The 17,526-nt window shown below is 41.4% G+C and overlaps 2 non-coding genes and 15 pseudogenes across 2 annotated transcripts; all 17 read right to left on the bottom strand.

Moving 5' to 3' along the window:
• Positions 1-812: 812 nt before the first annotated feature.
• On the bottom strand, positions 813-931 carry LOC137110186 (5S ribosomal RNA; annotated as a pseudogene).
• Positions 932-1,798: 867 nt separating this feature from the next.
• Positions 1,799-1,917, bottom strand: LOC137111158 (5S ribosomal RNA; annotated as a pseudogene).
• Positions 1,918-2,774: 857 nt separating this feature from the next.
• LOC137111100 (5S ribosomal RNA) lies at positions 2,775-2,893 on the bottom strand. The gene has a single exon (XR_010912324.1). It is a non-coding gene; the product is annotated as a 5S ribosomal RNA (ribosomal RNA).
• Positions 2,894-3,760: 867 nt separating this feature from the next.
• Positions 3,761-3,879, bottom strand: LOC137111236 (5S ribosomal RNA; annotated as a pseudogene).
• Positions 3,880-4,746: 867 nt separating this feature from the next.
• LOC137110720 (5S ribosomal RNA) lies at positions 4,747-4,865 on the bottom strand (annotated as a pseudogene).
• Positions 4,866-5,732: 867 nt separating this feature from the next.
• LOC137110488 (5S ribosomal RNA) lies at positions 5,733-5,851 on the bottom strand (annotated as a pseudogene).
• Positions 5,852-6,719: 868 nt separating this feature from the next.
• LOC137111156 (5S ribosomal RNA) lies at positions 6,720-6,838 on the bottom strand (annotated as a pseudogene).
• Positions 6,839-7,695: 857 nt separating this feature from the next.
• Positions 7,696-7,814, bottom strand: LOC137110185 (5S ribosomal RNA; annotated as a pseudogene).
• Positions 7,815-8,681: 867 nt separating this feature from the next.
• LOC137111155 (5S ribosomal RNA) lies at positions 8,682-8,800 on the bottom strand (annotated as a pseudogene).
• An 867-nt stretch (positions 8,801-9,667) lies between these two features.
• LOC137110487 (5S ribosomal RNA) lies at positions 9,668-9,786 on the bottom strand (annotated as a pseudogene).
• Positions 9,787-10,654: 868 nt separating this feature from the next.
• Positions 10,655-10,773, bottom strand: LOC137111154 (5S ribosomal RNA; annotated as a pseudogene).
• Positions 10,774-11,630: 857 nt separating this feature from the next.
• Positions 11,631-11,749, bottom strand: LOC137110183 (5S ribosomal RNA; annotated as a pseudogene).
• An 867-nt stretch (positions 11,750-12,616) lies between these two features.
• On the bottom strand, positions 12,617-12,735 carry LOC137111153 (5S ribosomal RNA; annotated as a pseudogene).
• Positions 12,736-13,592: 857 nt separating this feature from the next.
• LOC137111089 (5S ribosomal RNA) lies at positions 13,593-13,711 on the bottom strand. Its single transcript, XR_010912323.1, has one exon. It is a non-coding gene; the product is annotated as a 5S ribosomal RNA (ribosomal RNA).
• An 867-nt stretch (positions 13,712-14,578) lies between these two features.
• LOC137111225 (5S ribosomal RNA) lies at positions 14,579-14,697 on the bottom strand (annotated as a pseudogene).
• An 867-nt stretch (positions 14,698-15,564) lies between these two features.
• On the bottom strand, positions 15,565-15,683 carry LOC137110719 (5S ribosomal RNA; annotated as a pseudogene).
• An 868-nt stretch (positions 15,684-16,551) lies between these two features.
• LOC137111152 (5S ribosomal RNA) lies at positions 16,552-16,670 on the bottom strand (annotated as a pseudogene).
• Positions 16,671-17,526: the final 856 nt, after the last annotated feature.

The raw sequence follows: 17,526 nt of genomic DNA, 5'->3' as shown, positions 1-17,526 counted from the left end.
AATGCATGACACTTGCTAAGAAGAAGATAAATGTGGCAAAGTACAAAGTACTATAACTGTACTGGTCTGTTACGCCCCTTTCTAGGGGGTCAGGGTGCAACATACAAAGATAAATTAGCATGTTCCCTCTCCGATCCCCAAACCAAAATCCAGGATCGAGATGTTCCAACAGAATGATATTTATTTTAAACGAAAGAAAGTGTCAAACAAAACATGACACTACAACTCAGGGCGAACCAAGGCCAACATAATAAACAAAATAAGCCATTTCCCACAGAAAGTGCTAGCTAGCCTGATAGAAATAAACAAACCAAAAGACAGTCGCTAACCCTAACTCCCTAATGTGAAAACAGTCCAAAGAAAATGGCAGTTCACCCCTACAGATTTAATACTATTTACAAAATATACAATTTATGAACAAAACCACTGCACAAAACCTAACAATTCAAAAATGCTAAATAAGGTTTGGAAACCAAGAACAGCAAACAGGTGCTGATGCCAGAAAGAGCCTCGCTAGCTGTTGGGAACCGTACTTTTAAAACTCCAGGAAGTGTAGGATGGACCAATCAGCTTCCTGTACTGCCCCCCAATCCGGCCATTCAGGCAGGGCACCTATAAGAACAAGAAAATAAAAACAACACATATGGCCAGGACCGTAACATGGTCTACTAGTAATGAAGCACGATGGTTGACAAACCAATAAAGTAGCAAAACAGCAATGAAAGAACAAAATTTGATGAAAATATAGAACAATTTCTATGAATAAATAGGCAGTAACACCAACTTGTGCTGCCCGTAAACCCAAGCAAAAAAGCTTACAGCACCTGGTATTCCCAGGCGGTCTTCCTACCAAGTACTAACCAGGCCCGGCCCTATTTGGCTGCCGAGATCGGACGAGATCGGGCGCTCAGAGAGCGGTGTGGCCGTAAGCTGCATTTGACATCATCAACAGCTCTTAAAAACGCTGGAGAAGCAGAATGCATGACACTTGCTAAGAAGAAGATAAATGTGGCAAAGTACAAAGTACTATAACTGTACTGGTCTGTTACGCCCCTGTCTAGGGGGTCAGGGTGCAACATACAAAGATAAATTAGCATGTTCCCTCTCCGATCCCCAAACCAAAATCCAGAATCGAGATGTTCCAACAGAATGATATTTATTTTAAACGAAAGAAAGTGTCAAACAAAACATGACACTACAACTCAGGGCGAACCAAGGCCAACATAATAAACAAAATAAGCCATTTCCCACAGAAAGTGCTAGCTAGCCTGATAGAAATAAACAAACCAAAAGATAGGCGCTAACCCTAACTCCCTAATGTGAAAACAAGAGAAAACAATCAAAAGAAAATGGCAGTCCACCCCTACAGATTTAATACTATTTACAAAATATACAATTTATAAACAAAACCACGGCACAAAACCTAACAATTCAAAAATGCTAAATAAGATTTGGAAACCAAGAACAGCAAACAGGTGCTGCTGCCAGAAAGAGCCTCGCTAGCTGTTGGGAACCGTACTTTTAAAACTCCAGGAAGTGTAGGATGGACCAATCAGCTTCCTGTACTGCCCCCCAATCCAGCCAATCAGGCAGGGCACCTATAAGAACAAGAAAATAAAAACAACACATATGGCCAGGACCGTAACATGGTCTACTAGTAATGAAGCACGATGGTTGGCAAACCAATAAAGTAGCAAAACAGCAATGAAAGAAAAAAATTTGATGAAAATATAGAACAATTTCTATGAATAAATAGGCAGTAACACCAGCTTGTGCTGCCCGTAAACCCAAGCAAAAAAGCTTACAGCACCTGGTATTCCCAGGCGGTCTTCCTACCAAGTACTAACCAGGCCCGGCTCTATTTGGCTGCCGAGATCGGACGAGATCGGGCGCTTAGAGAGCGGTGTGGCCGTAAGCTGCATTTGATATCATCAACAGCTCTTAAAAACGCTGGAGAAGCAGAATGCATGACACTTGCTAAGAAGAAGATAAATGTGGCAAAGTACAAAGTACTATAACTGTACTGGTCTGTTACGCCCCTTTCTAGGGGGTCAGGGTGCAACATACAAAGATAAATTAGCATGTTCCCTCTCCGATCCCCAAACCAAAATCCAGGATCGAGATGTTCCAACAGAATGATATTTATTTTAAACGAAAGAAAGTGTCAAACAAAACATGACACTACAACTCAGGGCGAACCAAGGCCAACATAATAAACAAAATAAGCCATTTCCCACAGAAAGTGCTAGCTAGCCTGATAGAAATAAACAAACCAAAAGACAGTCGCTAACCCTAACTCCCTAATGTGAAAACAGTCCAAAGAAAATGGCAGTTCACCCCTACAGATTTAATACTATTTACAAAATATACAATTTATAAACAAAACCACGGCACAAAACCTAACAATTCAAAAATGCTAAATAAGGTTTGGAAACCAAGAACAGCAAACAGGTGCTGATGCCAGAAAGAGCCTCGCTAGCTGTTGGGAACCATACTTTTAAAACTCCAGGAAGTGTAGGATGGACCAATCAGCTTCCTGTACTGCCCCCCAATCCGGCCAATCAGGCAGGGCACCTATAAGAACAAGAAAATAAAAACAACACATATGGCCAGGACCGTAACATGGTCTACTAGTAATGAAGCACGATGGTTGGCAAACCAATAAAGTAGCAAAACAGCAATGAAAGAACAAAATTTGATGAAAATATAGAACAATTTCTATGAATAAATAGGCAGTAACACCAGCTTGTGCTGCCTGTAAACCCAAGCAAAAAAGCTTACAGCACCTGGTATTCCCAGGCGGTCTTCCTACCAAGTACTAACCAGGCCCGGCTCTATTTGGCTGCCGAGATCGGACGAGATCGGGCGCTTACAGAGCGGTGTGGCCGTAAGCTGCATTTGACATTATCAACAGCTCTTAAAAACGCTAGAGAAGCAGAATGCATGACACTTGCTAAGAAGAAGATAAATGTGGCAAAGTACAAAGTACTATAACTGTACTGGTCTGTTACGCCCCTGTCTAGGGGGTCAGGGTGAAACATACAAAGATAAATTCGCATGTTCCCTCTCCGATCCTCAAACCAAAATCCAGGATTGAGATGTTCCAACAGAATGATATTTATTTTAAACGAAAGAAAGTGTCAAACAAAACATGACACTACAACTCAGGGCGAACCAAGGCCAACATAATAAACAAAATAAGCCATTTCCCACAGAAAGTGCTAGCTAGCCTGATAGAAATAAACAAACCAAAAGACGGTCACTAACCCTAACTCCCTAATGTGAAAACAAGAGAAAACAATCAAAACAAAATGGCTGTTCACCCCTACAGATTTAATACTATTTACAAAATATACAATTTATAAACAAAACCACGGCACAAAACCTAACAATTCAAAAATGCTAAATAAGGTTTGGAAACCAAGAACAGCAAACAGGTGCTGATGCCAGAAAGAGCCTCGCTAGCTGTTGGGAACCGTACTTTTAAAACTCCAGCAAGTGTAGGATGGACCAATCAGCCTCCTGTACTGCCCCCCAATCCGGCCAATCAGGCAGGGCACCTATAAGAACAAGAAAATAAAAACAACACATATGGCCAGGACCGTAACATGGTCTACTAGTAATGAAGCACGATGGTTGGCAAACCAATAAAGTAGCAAAACAGCAATGAAAGAACAAAATTTGATGAAAATATAGAACAATTTCTATGAATAAATAGGCAGTAACACCAGCTTGTGCTGCCTCTAAACCCAAGCAAAAAAGCTTACAGCACCTGGTATTCCCAGGCGGTCTTCCTACCAAGTACTAACCAGGCCCGGCTCTATTTGGCTGCCGAGATCGGACGAGATCGGGCGCTTAGAGAGTGGTGTGGCCGTAAGCTGCATTTGACATTATCAACAGCTCTTAAAAACGCTAGATAAGCAGAATGCATGACACTTGCTAAGAAGAAGATAAATGTGGCAAAGTACAAAGTACTATAACTGTACTGGTCTGTTACGCCCCTGTCTAGGGGGTCAGGGTGAAACATACAAAGATAAATTTGCATGTTCCCTCTCCGATCCTCAAACCAAAATCCAGGATTGAGATGTTCCAACAGAATGATATTTATTTTAAACGAAAGAAAGTGTCAAACAAAACATGACACTACAACTCAGGGCGAACCAAGGCCAACATAATAAACAAAATAAGCCATTTCCCACAGAAAGTGCTAGCTAGCCTGATAGAAATAAACAAACCAAAAGATAGTCGCTAACCCTAACTCTCTAATGTGAAAACAAGAGAAAACAATCAAAAGAAAATGGCAGTCCACCCCTACAGATTTAATACTATTTACAAAATATACAATTTATAAACAAAACCACGGCACAAAACCTAACAATTCAAAAATGCTAAATAAGATTTGGAAACCAATAACAGCAAACAGGTGCTGCTGCCAGAAAGAGCCTCGCTAGCTGTTGGGAACCGTACTTTTAAAACTCCAGGAAGTGTAGGATGGACCAATCAGCTTCCTGTACTTCCCCCAAATCCGGCCAATCAGGCAGGGCACCTATAAGAACAAGAAAATAAAAACAACACATATGGCCAGGACCGTAACATGGTCTACTAGTAATGAAGCACGATGGTTGGCAAACCAATAAAGTAGCAAAACAGCAATGAAAGAACAAAATTTGATGAAAATATAGAACAATTTCTATGAATAAATAGGCAGTAACACCAGCTTGAGCTGCCCGTAAACCCAAGCAAAAAAGCTTACAGCACCTGGTATTCCCAGGCGGTCTTCCTACCAAGTACTAACCAGGCCCGGCCCTATTTGGCTGCCGAGATCGGACGAGATCGGGCGCTCAGAGAGCGGTGTGGCCGTAACATGCATTTGACATCATCAACAGCTCTTAAAAACGCTAGAGAAGCAGAATGCATGACACTTGCTAAGAAGAAGATAAATGTGGCAAAGTACAAAGTACTATAACTGTACTGGTCTGTTACGCCCCTGTCTAGGGGGTCAGGGTGAAACATACAAAGATAAATTTGCATGTTCCCTCTCCGATCCTCAAACCAAAATCCAGGATTGAGATGTTCCAACAGAATGATATTTATTTTAAACGAAAGAAAGTGTCAAACAAAACATGACACTACAACTCAGGGCGAACCAAGGCCAACATAATAAACAAAATAAGCCATTTCCCACAGAAAGTGCTAGCTAGCCTGATAGAAATAAACAAACCAAAAGATAGTCGCTAACCCTAACTCCCTAATGTGAAAACAAGAGAAAACAATCAAAAGAAAATGGCAGTCCACCCCTACAGATTTAATACTATTTACAAAATATACAATTTATAAACAAAACCACGGCACAAAACCTAACAATTCAAAAATGCTAAATAAGATTTGGAAACCAAGAACAGCAAACAGGTGCTGCTGCCAGAAAGAGCCTCGCTAGCTGTTGGGAACCGTACTTTTAAAACTCCAGGAAGTGTAGGATGGACCAATCAGCTTCCTGTACTTCCCCCAAATCCGGCCAATCAGGCAGGGCACCTATAAGAACAAGAAAATAAAAACAACACATATGGCCAGGACCGTAACATGGTCTACTAGTAATGAAGCACGATGGTTGGCAAACCAATAAAGTAGCAAAACAGCAATGAAAGAACAAAATTTGATGAAAATATAGAACAATTTCTATGAATAAATAGGCAGTAACACCAGCTTGAGCTGCCCGTAAACCCAAGCAAAAAAGCTTACAGCACCTGGTATTCCCAGGCGGTCTTCCTACCAAGTACTAACCAGGCCCGGCCCTATTTGGCTGCCGAGATCGGACGAGATCGGGCGCTTAGAGAGCGGTGTGGCCGTAACATGCATTTGACATCATCAACAGCTCTTAAAAACGCTAGAGAAGCAGAATGCATGACACTTGCTAAGAAGAAGATAAATGTGGCAAAGTACAAAGTACTATAACTGTACTGGTCTGTTACGCCCCTGTCTAGGGGGTCAGGGTGAAACATACAAAGATAAATTTGCATGTTCCCTCTCCGATCCCCAAACCAAAATCCAGGATTGAGATGTTCCAACAGAATGATATTTATTTTAAACGAAAGAAAGTGTCAAACAAAACATGACACTACAACTCAGGGCGAACCAAGGCCAACATAATAAACAAAATAAGCCATTTCCCACAGAAAGTGCTAGCTAGCCTGATAGAAAGAAACAAACCAAAAGACAGTCGCTAACCCTAACTCCCTAATGTGAAAACAAGAGAAAACAATCAAAAGAAAAATGGCAGTCCACCCCTACAGATTTAATACTATTTACAAAATATACAATTTATAAACAAAACCACGGCACAAAACCTAACAATTCAAAATTGCTAAATAAGGTTTGGAAACCAAGAACAGCAAACAGGTGCTGATGCCAGAAAGAGCCTCGCTAGCTGTTGGGAACCATACTTTTAAAACTCCAGGAAGTGTAGGATGGACCAATCAGCTTCCTGTACTGCCCCCCAATCCAGCCAATCAGGCAGGGCACCTATAAGAACAAGAAAATAAAAACAACACATATGGCCAGGACCGTAACATGGTCTACTAGTAATGAAGCACGATGGTTGGCAAACCAATAAAGTAGCAAAACAGCAATGAAAGATCAAAATTTGATGAAAATATAGAACAATTTCTATGAATAAATAGGCAGTAACACCAGCTTGTGCTGCCCGTAAACCCAAGCAAAAAAGCTTACAGCACCTGGTATTCCCAGGCGGTCTTCCTACCAAGTACTAACCAGGCCCGGCTCTATTTGGCTGCCGAGATCGGACGAGATCGGGCGCTTAGAGAGCGGTGTGGCCGTAAGCTGCATTTGATATCATCAACAGCTCTTAAAAACGCTGGAGAAGCAGAATGCATGACACTTGCTAAGAAGAAGATAAATGTGGCAAAGTACAAAGTACTATAACTGTACTGGTCTGTTACGCCCCTTTCTAGGGGGTCAGGGTGCAACATACAAAGATAAATTAGCATGTTCCCTCTCCGATCCCCAAACCAAAATCCAGGATCGAGATGTTCCAACAGAATGATATTTATTTTAAACGAAAGAAAGTGTCAAACAAAACATGACACTACAACTCAGGGCGAACCAAGGCCAACATAATAAACAAAATAAGCCATTTCCCACAGAAAGTGCTAGCTAGCCTGATAGAAATAAACAAACCAAAAGACAGTCGCTAACCCTAACTCCCTAATGTGAAAACAGTCCAAAGAAAATGGCAGTTCACCCCTACAGATTTAATACTATTTACAAAATATACAATTTATGAACAAAACCACTGCACAAAACCTAACAATTCAAAAATGCTAAATAAGGTTTGGAAACCAAGAACAGCAAACAGGTGCTGATGCCAGAAAGAGCCTCGCTAGCTGTTGGGAACCGTACTTTTAAAACTCCAGGAAGTGTAGGATGGACCAATCAGCTTCCTGTACTGCCCCCCAATCCGGCCATTCAGGCAGGGCACCTATAAGAACAAGAAAATAAAAACAACACATATGGCCAGGACCGTAACATGGTCTACTAGTAATGAAGCACGATGGTTGACAAACCAATAAAGTAGCAAAACAGCAATGAAAGAACAAAATTTGATGAAAATATAGAACAATTTCTATGAATAAATAGGCAGTAACACCAACTTGTGCTGCCCGTAAACCCAAGCAAAAAAGCTTACAGCACCTGGTATTCCCAGGCGGTCTTCCTACCAAGTACTAACCAGGCCCGGCCCTATTTGGCTGCCGAGATCGGACGAGATCGGGCGCTCAGAGAGCGGTGTGGCCGTAAGCTGCATTTGACATCATCAACAGCTCTTAAAAACGCTGGAGAAGCAGAATGCATGACACTTGCTAAGAAGAAGATAAATGTGGCAAAGTACAAAGTACTATAACTGTACTGGTCTGTTACGCCCCTGTCTAGGGGGTCAGGGTGCAACATACAAAGATAAATTAGCATGTTCCCTCTCCGATCCCCAAACCAAAATCCAGAATCGAGATGTTCCAACAGAATGATATTTATTTTAAACGAAAGAAAGTGTCAAACAAAACATGACACTACAACTCAGGGCGAACCAAGGCCAACATAATAAACAAAATAAGCCATTTCCCACAGAAAGTGCTAGCTAGCCTGATAGAAATAAACAAACCAAAAGACAGTCACTAACCCTAACTCCCTAATGTGAAAACAAGAGAAAACAATCAAAAGAAAATGGCTGTTCACCCCTACAGATTTAATACTATTTACAAAATATACAATTTATAAACAAAACCACGGCACAAAACCTAACAATTCAAAAATGCTAAATAAGGTTTGGAAACCAAGAACAGCAAACAGGTGCTGATGCCAGAAAGAGCCTCGCTAGCTGTTGGGAACCGTACTTTTAAAACTCCAGCAAGTGTAGGATGGACCAATCAGCCTCCTGTACTGCCCCCCAATCCGGCCAATCAGGCAGGGCACCTATAAGAACAAGAAAAAAAAAACAACACATATGGCCAGGACCGTAACATGGTCTACTAGTAATGAAGCACGATGGTTGGCAAACCAATAAAGTAGCAAAACAGCAATGAAAGAACAAAATTTGATGAAAATATAGAACAATTTCTATGAATAAATAGGCAGTAACACCAGCTTGTGCTGCCTGTAAACCCAAGCAAAAAAGCTTACAGCACCTGGTATTCCCAGGCGGTCTTCCTACCAAGTACTAACCAGGCCCGGCTCTATTTGGCTGCCGAGATCGGACGAGATCGGGCGCTTAGAGAGCGGTGTGGCCGTAAGCTGCATTTGACATTATCAACAGCTCTTAAAAACGCTAGAGAAGCAGAATGCATGACACTTGCTAAGAAGAAGATAAATGTGGCAAAGTACAAAGTACTATAACTGTACTGGTCTGTTACGCCCCTGTCTAGGGGGTCAGGGTGAAACATACAAAGATAAATTTGCATGTTCCCTCTCCGATCCTCAAACCAAAATCCAGGATTGAGATGTTCCAACAGAATGATATTTATTTTAAACGAAAGAAAGTGTCAAACAAAACATGACACTACAACTCAGGGCGAACCAAGGCCAACATAATAAACAAAATAAGCCATTTCCCACAGAAAGTGCTAGCTAGCCTGATAGAAATAAACAAACCAAAAGATAGTCGCTAACCCTAACTCCCTAATGTGAAAAAAAGAGAAAACAATCAAAAGAAAATGGCAGTCCACCCCTACAGATTTAATACTATTTACAAAATATACAATTTATAAACAAAACCACGGCACAAAACCTAACAATTCAAAAATGCTAAATAAGATTTGGAAACCAAGAACAGCAAACAGGTGCTGCTGCCAGAAAGAGCCTCGCTAGCTGTTGGGAACCGTACTTTTAAAACTCCAGGAAGTGTAGGATGGACCAATCAGCTTCCTGTACTTCCCCCAAATCCGGCCAATCAGGCAGGGCACCTATAAGAACAAGAAAATAAAAACAACACATATGGCCAGGACCGTAACATGGTCTACTAGTAATGAAGCACGATGGTTGGCAAACCAATAAAGTAGCAAAACAGCAATGAAAGAACAAAATTTGATGAAAATATAGAACAATTTCTATGAATAAATAGGCAGTAACACCAGCTTGAGCTGCCCGTAAACCCAAGCAAAAAAGCTTACAGCACCTGGTATTCCCAGGCGGTCTTCCTACCAAGTACTAACCAGGCCCGGCCCTATTTGGCTGCCGAGATCGGACGAGATCGGGCGCTTAGAGAGCGGTGTGGCCGTAACATGCATTTGACATCATCAACAGCTCTTAAAAACGCTAGAGAAGCAGAATGCATGACACTTGCTAAGAAGAAGATAAATGTGGCAAAGTACAAAGTACTATAACTGTACTGGTCTGTTACGCCCCTGTCTAGGGGGTCAGGGTGAAACATACAAAGATAAATTTGCATGTTCCCTCTCCGATCCCCAAACCAAAATCCAGGATTGAGATGTTCCAACAGAATGATATTTATTTTAAACGAAAGAAAGTGTCAAACAAAACATGACACTACAACTCAGGGCGAACCAAGGCCAACATAATAAACAAAATAAGCCATTTCCCACAGAAAGTGCTAGCTAGCCTGATAGAAATAAACAAACCAAAAGACAGTCGCTAACCCTAACTCCCTAATGTGAAAACAAGAGAAAACAATCAAAAGAAAAATGGCAGTCCACCCCTACAGATTTAATACTATTTACAAAATATACAATTTATAAACAAAACCACGGCACAAAACCTAACAATTCAAAATTGCTAAATAAGGTTTGGAAACCAAGAACAGCAAACAGGTGCTGATGCCAGAAAGAGCCTCGCTAGCTGTTGGGAACCATACTTTTAAAACTCCAGGAAGTGTAGGATGGACCAATCAGCTTCCTGTACTGCCCCCCAATCCAGCCAATCAGGCAGGGCACCTATAAGAACAAGAAAATAAAAACAACACATATGGCCAGGACCGTAACATGGTCTACTAGTAATGAAGCACGATGGTTGGCAAACCAATAAAGTAGCAAAACAGCAATGAAAGATCAAAATTTGATGAAAATATAGAACAATTTCTATGAATAAATAGGCAGTAACACCAGCTTGTGCTGCCCGTAAACCCAAGCAAAAAAGCTTACAGCACCTGGTATTCCCAGGCGGTCTTCCTACCAAGTACTAACCAGGCCCGGCTCTATTTGGCTGCCGAGATCGGACGAGATCGGGCGCTTAGAGAGCGGTGTGGCCGTAAGCTGCATTTGATATCATCAACAGCTCTTAAAAACGCTGGAGAAGCAGAATGCATGACACTTGCTAAGAAGAAGATAAATGTGGCAAAGTACAAAGTACTATAACTGTACTGGTCTGTTACGCCCCTTTCTAGGGGGTCAGGGTGCAACATACAAAGATAAATTAGCATGTTCCCTCTCCGATCCCCAAACCAAAATCCAGGATCGAGATGTTCCAACAGAATGATATTTATTTTAAACGAAAGAAAGTGTCAAACAAAACATGACACTACAACTCAGGGCGAACCAAGGCCAACATAATAAACAAAATAAGCCATTTCCCACAGAAAGTGCTAGCTAGCCTGATAGAAATAAACAAACCAAAAGACAGTCGCTAACCCTAACTCCCTAATGTGAAAACAGTCCAAAGAAAATGGCAGTTCACCCCTACAGATTTAATACTATTTACAAAATATACAATTTATGAACAAAACCACTGCACAAAACCTAACAATTCAAAAATGCTAAATAAGGTTTGGAAACCAAGAACAGCAAACAGGTGCTGATGCCAGAAAGAGCCTCGCTAGCTGTTGGGAACCGTACTTTTAAAACTCCAGGAAGTGTAGGATGGACCAATCAGCTTCCTGTACTGCCCCCCAATCCGGCCATTCAGGCAGGGCACCTATAAGAACAAGAAAATAAAAACAACACATATGGCCAGGACCGTAACATGGTCTACTAGTAATGAAGCACGATGGTTGACAAACCAATAAAGTAGCAAAACAGCAATGAAAGAACAAAATTTGATGAAAATATAGAACAATTTCTATGAATAAATAGGCAGTAACACCAACTTGTGCTGCCCGTAAACCCAAGCAAAAAAGCTTACAGCACCTGGTATTCCCAGGCGGTCTTCCTACCAAGTACTAACCAGGCCCGGCCCTATTTGGCTGCCGAGATCGGACGAGATCGGGCGCTCAGAGAGCGGTGTGGCCGTAAGCTGCATTTGACATCATCAACAGCTCTTAAAAACGCTGGAGAAGCAGAATGCATGACACTTGCTAAGAAGAAGATAAATGTGGCAAAGTACAAAGTACTATAACTGTACTGGTCTGTTACGCCCCTGTCTAGGGGGTCAGGGTGCAACATACAAAGATAAATTAGCATGTTCCCTCTCCGATCCCCAAACCAAAATCCAGAATCGAGATGTTCCAACAGAATGATATTTATTTTAAACGAAAGAAAGTGTCAAACAAAACATGACACTACAACTCAGGGCGAACCAAGGCCAACATAATAAACAAAATAAGCCATTTCCCACAGAAAGTGCTAGCTAGCCTGATAGAAATAAACAAACCAAAAGATAGGCGCTAACCCTAACTCCCTAATGTGAAAACAAGAGAAAACAATCAAAAGAAAATGGCAGTCCACCCCTACAGATTTAATACTATTTACAAAATATACAATTTATAAACAAAACCACGGCACAAAACCTAACAATTCAAAAATGCTAAATAAGATTTGGAAACCAAGAACAGCAAACAGGTGCTGCTGCCAGAAAGAGCCTCGCTAGCTGTTGGGAACCGTACTTTTAAAACTCCAGGAAGTGTAGGATGGACCAATCAGCTTCCTGTACTGCCCCCCAATCCAGCCAATCAGGCAGGGCACCTATAAGAACAAGAAAATAAAAACAACACATATGGCCAGGACCGTAACATGGTCTACTAGTAATGAAGCACGATGGTTGGCAAACCAATAAAGTAGCAAAACAGCAATGAAAGAAAAAAATTTGATGAAAATATAGAACAATTTCTATGAATAAATAGGCAGTAACACCAGCTTGTGCTGCCCGTAAACCCAAGCAAAAAAGCTTACAGCACCTGGTATTCCCAGGCGGTCTTCCTACCAAGTACTAACCAGGCCCGGCTCTATTTGGCTGCCGAGATCGGACGAGATCGGGCGCTTAGAGAGCGGTGTGGCCGTAAGCTGCATTTGATATCATCAACAGCTCTTAAAAACGCTGGAGAAGCAGAATGCATGACACTTGCTAAGAAGAAGATAAATGTGGCAAAGTACAAAGTACTATAACTGTACTGGTCTGTTACGCCCCTTTCTAGGGGGTCAGGGTGCAACATACAAAGATAAATTAGCATGTTCCCTCTCCGATCCCCAAACCAAAATCCAGGATCGAGATGTTCCAACAGAATGATATTTATTTTAAACGAAAGAAAGTGTCAAACAAAACATGACACTACAACTCAGGGCGAACCAAGGCCAACATAATAAACAAAATAAGCCATTTCCCACAGAAAGTGCTAGCTAGCCTGATAGAAATAAACAAACCAAAAGACAGTCGCTAACCCTAACTCCCTAATGTGAAAACAGTCCAAAGAAAATGGCAGTTCACCCCTACAGATTTAATACTATTTACAAAATATACAATTTATAAACAAAACCACGGCACAAAACCTAACAATTCAAAAATGCTAAATAAGGTTTGGAAACCAAGAACAGCAAACAGGTGCTGATGCCAGAAAGAGCCTCGCTAGCTGTTGGGAACCATACTTTTAAAACTCCAGGAAGTGTAGGATGGACCAATCAGCTTCCTGTACTGCCCCCCAATCCGGCCAATCAGGCAGGGCACCTATAAGAACAAGAAAATAAAAACAACACATATGGCCAGGACCGTAACATGGTCTACTAGTAATGAAGCACGATGGTTGGCAAACCAATAAAGTAGCAAAACAGCAATGAAAGAACAAAATTTGATGAAAATATAGAACAATTTCTATGAATAAATAGGCAGTAACACCAGCTTGTGCTGCCTGTAAACCCAAGCAAAAAAGCTTACAGCACCTGGTATTCCCAGGCGGTCTTCCTACCAAGTACTAACCAGGCCCGGCTCTATTTGGCTGCCGAGATCGGACGAGATCGGGCGCTTACAGAGCGGTGTGGCCGTAAGCTGCATTTGACATTATCAACAGCTCTTAAAAACGCTAGAGAAGCAGAATGCATGACACTTGCTAAGAAGAAGATAAATGTGGCAAAGTACAAAGTACTATAACTGTACTGGTCTGTTACGCCCCTGTCTAGGGGGTCAGGGTGAAACATACAAAGATAAATTCGCATGTTCCCTCTCCGATCCTCAAACCAAAATCCAGGATTGAGATGTTCCAACAGAATGATATTTATTTTAAACGAAAGAAAGTGTCAAACAAAACATGACACTACAACTCAGGGCGAACCAAGGCCAACATAATAAACAAAATAAGCCATTTCCCACAGAAAGTGCTAGCTAGCCTGATAGAAATAAACAAACCAAAAGACGGTCACTAACCCTAACTCCCTAATGTGAAAACAAGAGAAAACAATCAAAACAAAATGGCTGTTCACCCCTACAGATTTAATACTATTTACAAAATATACAATTTATAAACAAAACCACGGCACAAAACCTAACAATTCAAAAATGCTAAATAAGGTTTGGAAACCAAGAACAGCAAACAGGTGCTGATGCCAGAAAGAGCCTCGCTAGCTGTTGGGAACCGTACTTTTAAAACTCCAGCAAGTGTAGGATGGACCAATCAGCCTCCTGTACTGCCCCCCAATCCGGCCAATCAGGCAGGGCACCTATAAGAACAAGAAAATAAAAACAACACATATGGCCAGGACCGTAACATGGTCTACTAGTAATGAAGCACGATGGTTGGCAAACCAATAAAGTAGCAAAACAGCAATGAAAGAACAAAATTTGATGAAAATATAGAACAATTTCTATGAATAAATAGGCAGTAACACCAGCTTGTGCTGCCTCTAAACCCAAGCAAAAAAGCTTACAGCACCTGGTATTCCCAGGCGGTCTTCCTACCAAGTACTAACCAGGCCCGGCTCTATTTGGCTGCCGAGATCGGACGAGATCGGGCGCTTAGAGAGTGGTGTGGCCGTAAGCTGCATTTGACATTATCAACAGCTCTTAAAAACGCTAGAGAAGCAGAATGCATGACACTTGCTAAGAAGAAGATAAATGTGGCAAAGTACAAAGTACTATAACTGTACTGGTCTGTTACGCCCCTGTCTAGGGGGTCAGGGTGAAACATACAAAGATAAATTTGCATGTTCCCTCTCCGATCCTCAAACCAAAATCCAGGATTGAGATGTTCCAACAGAATGATATTTATTTTAAACGAAAGAAAGTGTCAAACAAAACATGACACTACAACTCAGGGCGAACCAAGGCCAACATAATAAACAAAATAAGCCATTTCCCACAGAAAGTGCTAGCTAGCCTGATAGAAATAAACAAACCAAAAGATAGTCGCTAACCCTAACTCTCTAATGTGAAAACAAGAGAAAACAATCAAAAGAAAATGGCAGTCCACCCCTACAGATTTAATACTATTTACAAAATATACAATTTATAAACAAAACCACGGCACAAAACCTAACAATTCAAAAATGCTAAATAAGATTTGGAAACCAATAACAGCAAACAGGTGCTGCTGCCAGAAAGAGCCTCGCTAGCTGTTGGGAACCGTACTTTTAAAACTCCAGGAAGTGTAGGATGGACCAATCAGCTTCCTGTACTTCCCCCAAATCCGGCCAATCAGGCAGGGCACCTATAAGAACAAGAAAATAAAAACAACACATATGGCCAGGACCGTAACATGGTCTACTAGTAATGAAGCACGATGGTTGGCAAACCAATAAAGTAGCAAAACAGCAATGAAAGAACAAAATTTGATGAAAATATAGAACAATTTCTATGAATAAATAGGCAGTAACACCAGCTTGAGCTGCCCGTAAACCCAAGCAAAAAAGCTTACAGCACCTGGTATTCCCAGGCGGTCTTCCTACCAAGTACTAACCAGGCCCGGCCCTATTTGGCTGCCGAGATCGGACGAGATCGGGCGCTCAGAGAGCGGTGTGGCCGTAACATGCATTTGACATCATCAACAGCTCTTAAAAACGCTAGAGAAGCAGAATGCATGACACTTGCTAAGAAGAAGATAAATGTGGCAAAGTACAAAGTACTATAACTGTACTGGTCTGTTACGCCCCTGTCTAGGGGGTCAGGGTGAAACATACAAAGATAAATTTGCATGTTCCCTCTCCGATCCCCAAACCAAAATCCAGGATTGAGATGTTCCAACAGAATGATATTTATTTTAAACGAAAGAAAGTGTCAAACAAAACATGACACTACAACTCAGGGCGAACCAAGGCCAACATAATAAACAAAATAAGCCATTTCCCACAGAAAGTGCTAGCTAGCCTGATAGAAAGAAACAAACCAAAAGACAGTCGCTAACCCTAACTCCCTAATGTGAAAACAAGAGAAAACAATCAAAAGAAAAATGGCAGTCCACCCCTACAGATTTAATACTATTTACAAAATATACAATTTATAAACAAAACCACGGCACAAAACCTAACAATTCAAAAATGCTAAATAAGGTTTGGAAACCAAGAACAGCAAACAGGTGCTGATGCCAGAAAGAGCCTCGCTAGCTGTTGGGAACCATACTTTTAAAACTCCAGGAAGTGTAGGATGGACCAATCAGCTTCCTGTACTGCCCCCCAATCCAGCCAATCAGGCAGGGCACCTATAAGAACAAGAAAATAAAAACAACACATATGGCCAGGACCGTAACATGGTCTACTAGTAATGAAGCACGATGGTTGGCAAACCAATAAAGTAGCAAAACAGCAATGAAAGAACAAAATTTGATGAAAATATAGAACAATTTCTATGAATAAATAGGCAGTAACACCAGCTTGTGCTGCCCGTAAACCCAAGCAAAAAAGCTTACAGCACCTGGTATTCCCAGGCGGTCTTCCTACCAAGTACTAACCAGGCCCGGCTCTATTTGGCTGCCGAGATCGGACGAGATCGGGCGCTTAGAGAGCGGTGTGGCCGTAAGCTGCATTTGATATCATCAACAGCTCTTAAAAACGCTGGAGAAGCAGAATGCATGACACTTGCTAAGAAGAAGATAAATGTGGCAAAGTACAAAGTACTATAACTGTACTGGTCTGTTACGCCCCTTTCTAGGGGGTCAGGGTGCAACATACAAAGATAAATTAGCATGTTCCCTCTCCGATCCCCAAACCAAAATCCAGGATCGAGATGTTCCAACAGAATGATATTTATTTTAAACGAAAGAAAGTGTCAAACAAAACATGACACTACAACTCAGGGCGAACCAAGGCCAACATAATAAACAAAATAAGCCATTTCCCACAGAAAGTGCTAGCTAGCCTGATAGAAATAAACAAACCAAAAGACAGTCGCTAACCCTAACTCCCTAATGTGAAAACAGTCCAAAGAAAATGGCAGTTCACCCCTACAGATTTAATACTATTTACAAAATATACAATTTATAAACAAAACCACGGCACAAAACCTAACAATTCAAAAATGCTAAATAAGGTTTGGAAACCAAGAACAGCAAACAGGTGCTGATGCCAGAAAGAGCCTCGCTAGCTGTTGGGAACCGTACTTTTAAAACTCCAGGAAGTGTAGGATGGACCAATCAGCTTCCTGTACTGCCCCCCAATCCGGCCAATCAGGCAGGGCACCTATAAGAACAAGAAAATAAAAACAACACATATGGCCAGGACCGTAACATGGTCTACTAGTAATGAAGCACGATGGTTGGCAAACCAATATAGTAGCAAAACAGCAATGAAAGAACAAAATTTGATGAAAATATAGAACAATTTCTATGAATAAATAGGCAGTAACACCAGCTTGTGCTGCCTGTAAACCCAAGCAAAA

Source organism: Channa argus, unplaced genomic scaffold (assembly GCF_033026475.1).
Source record: "Channa argus isolate prfri unplaced genomic scaffold, Channa argus male v1.0 Contig009, whole genome shotgun sequence".
Classification (NCBI taxonomy): Eukaryota; Metazoa; Chordata; class Actinopteri; order Anabantiformes; family Channidae; genus Channa; species Channa argus.
The sequence above is the reverse complement of the archived record's forward strand: the minus strand, read 5'-3'. Positions and strand labels throughout refer to the sequence as shown.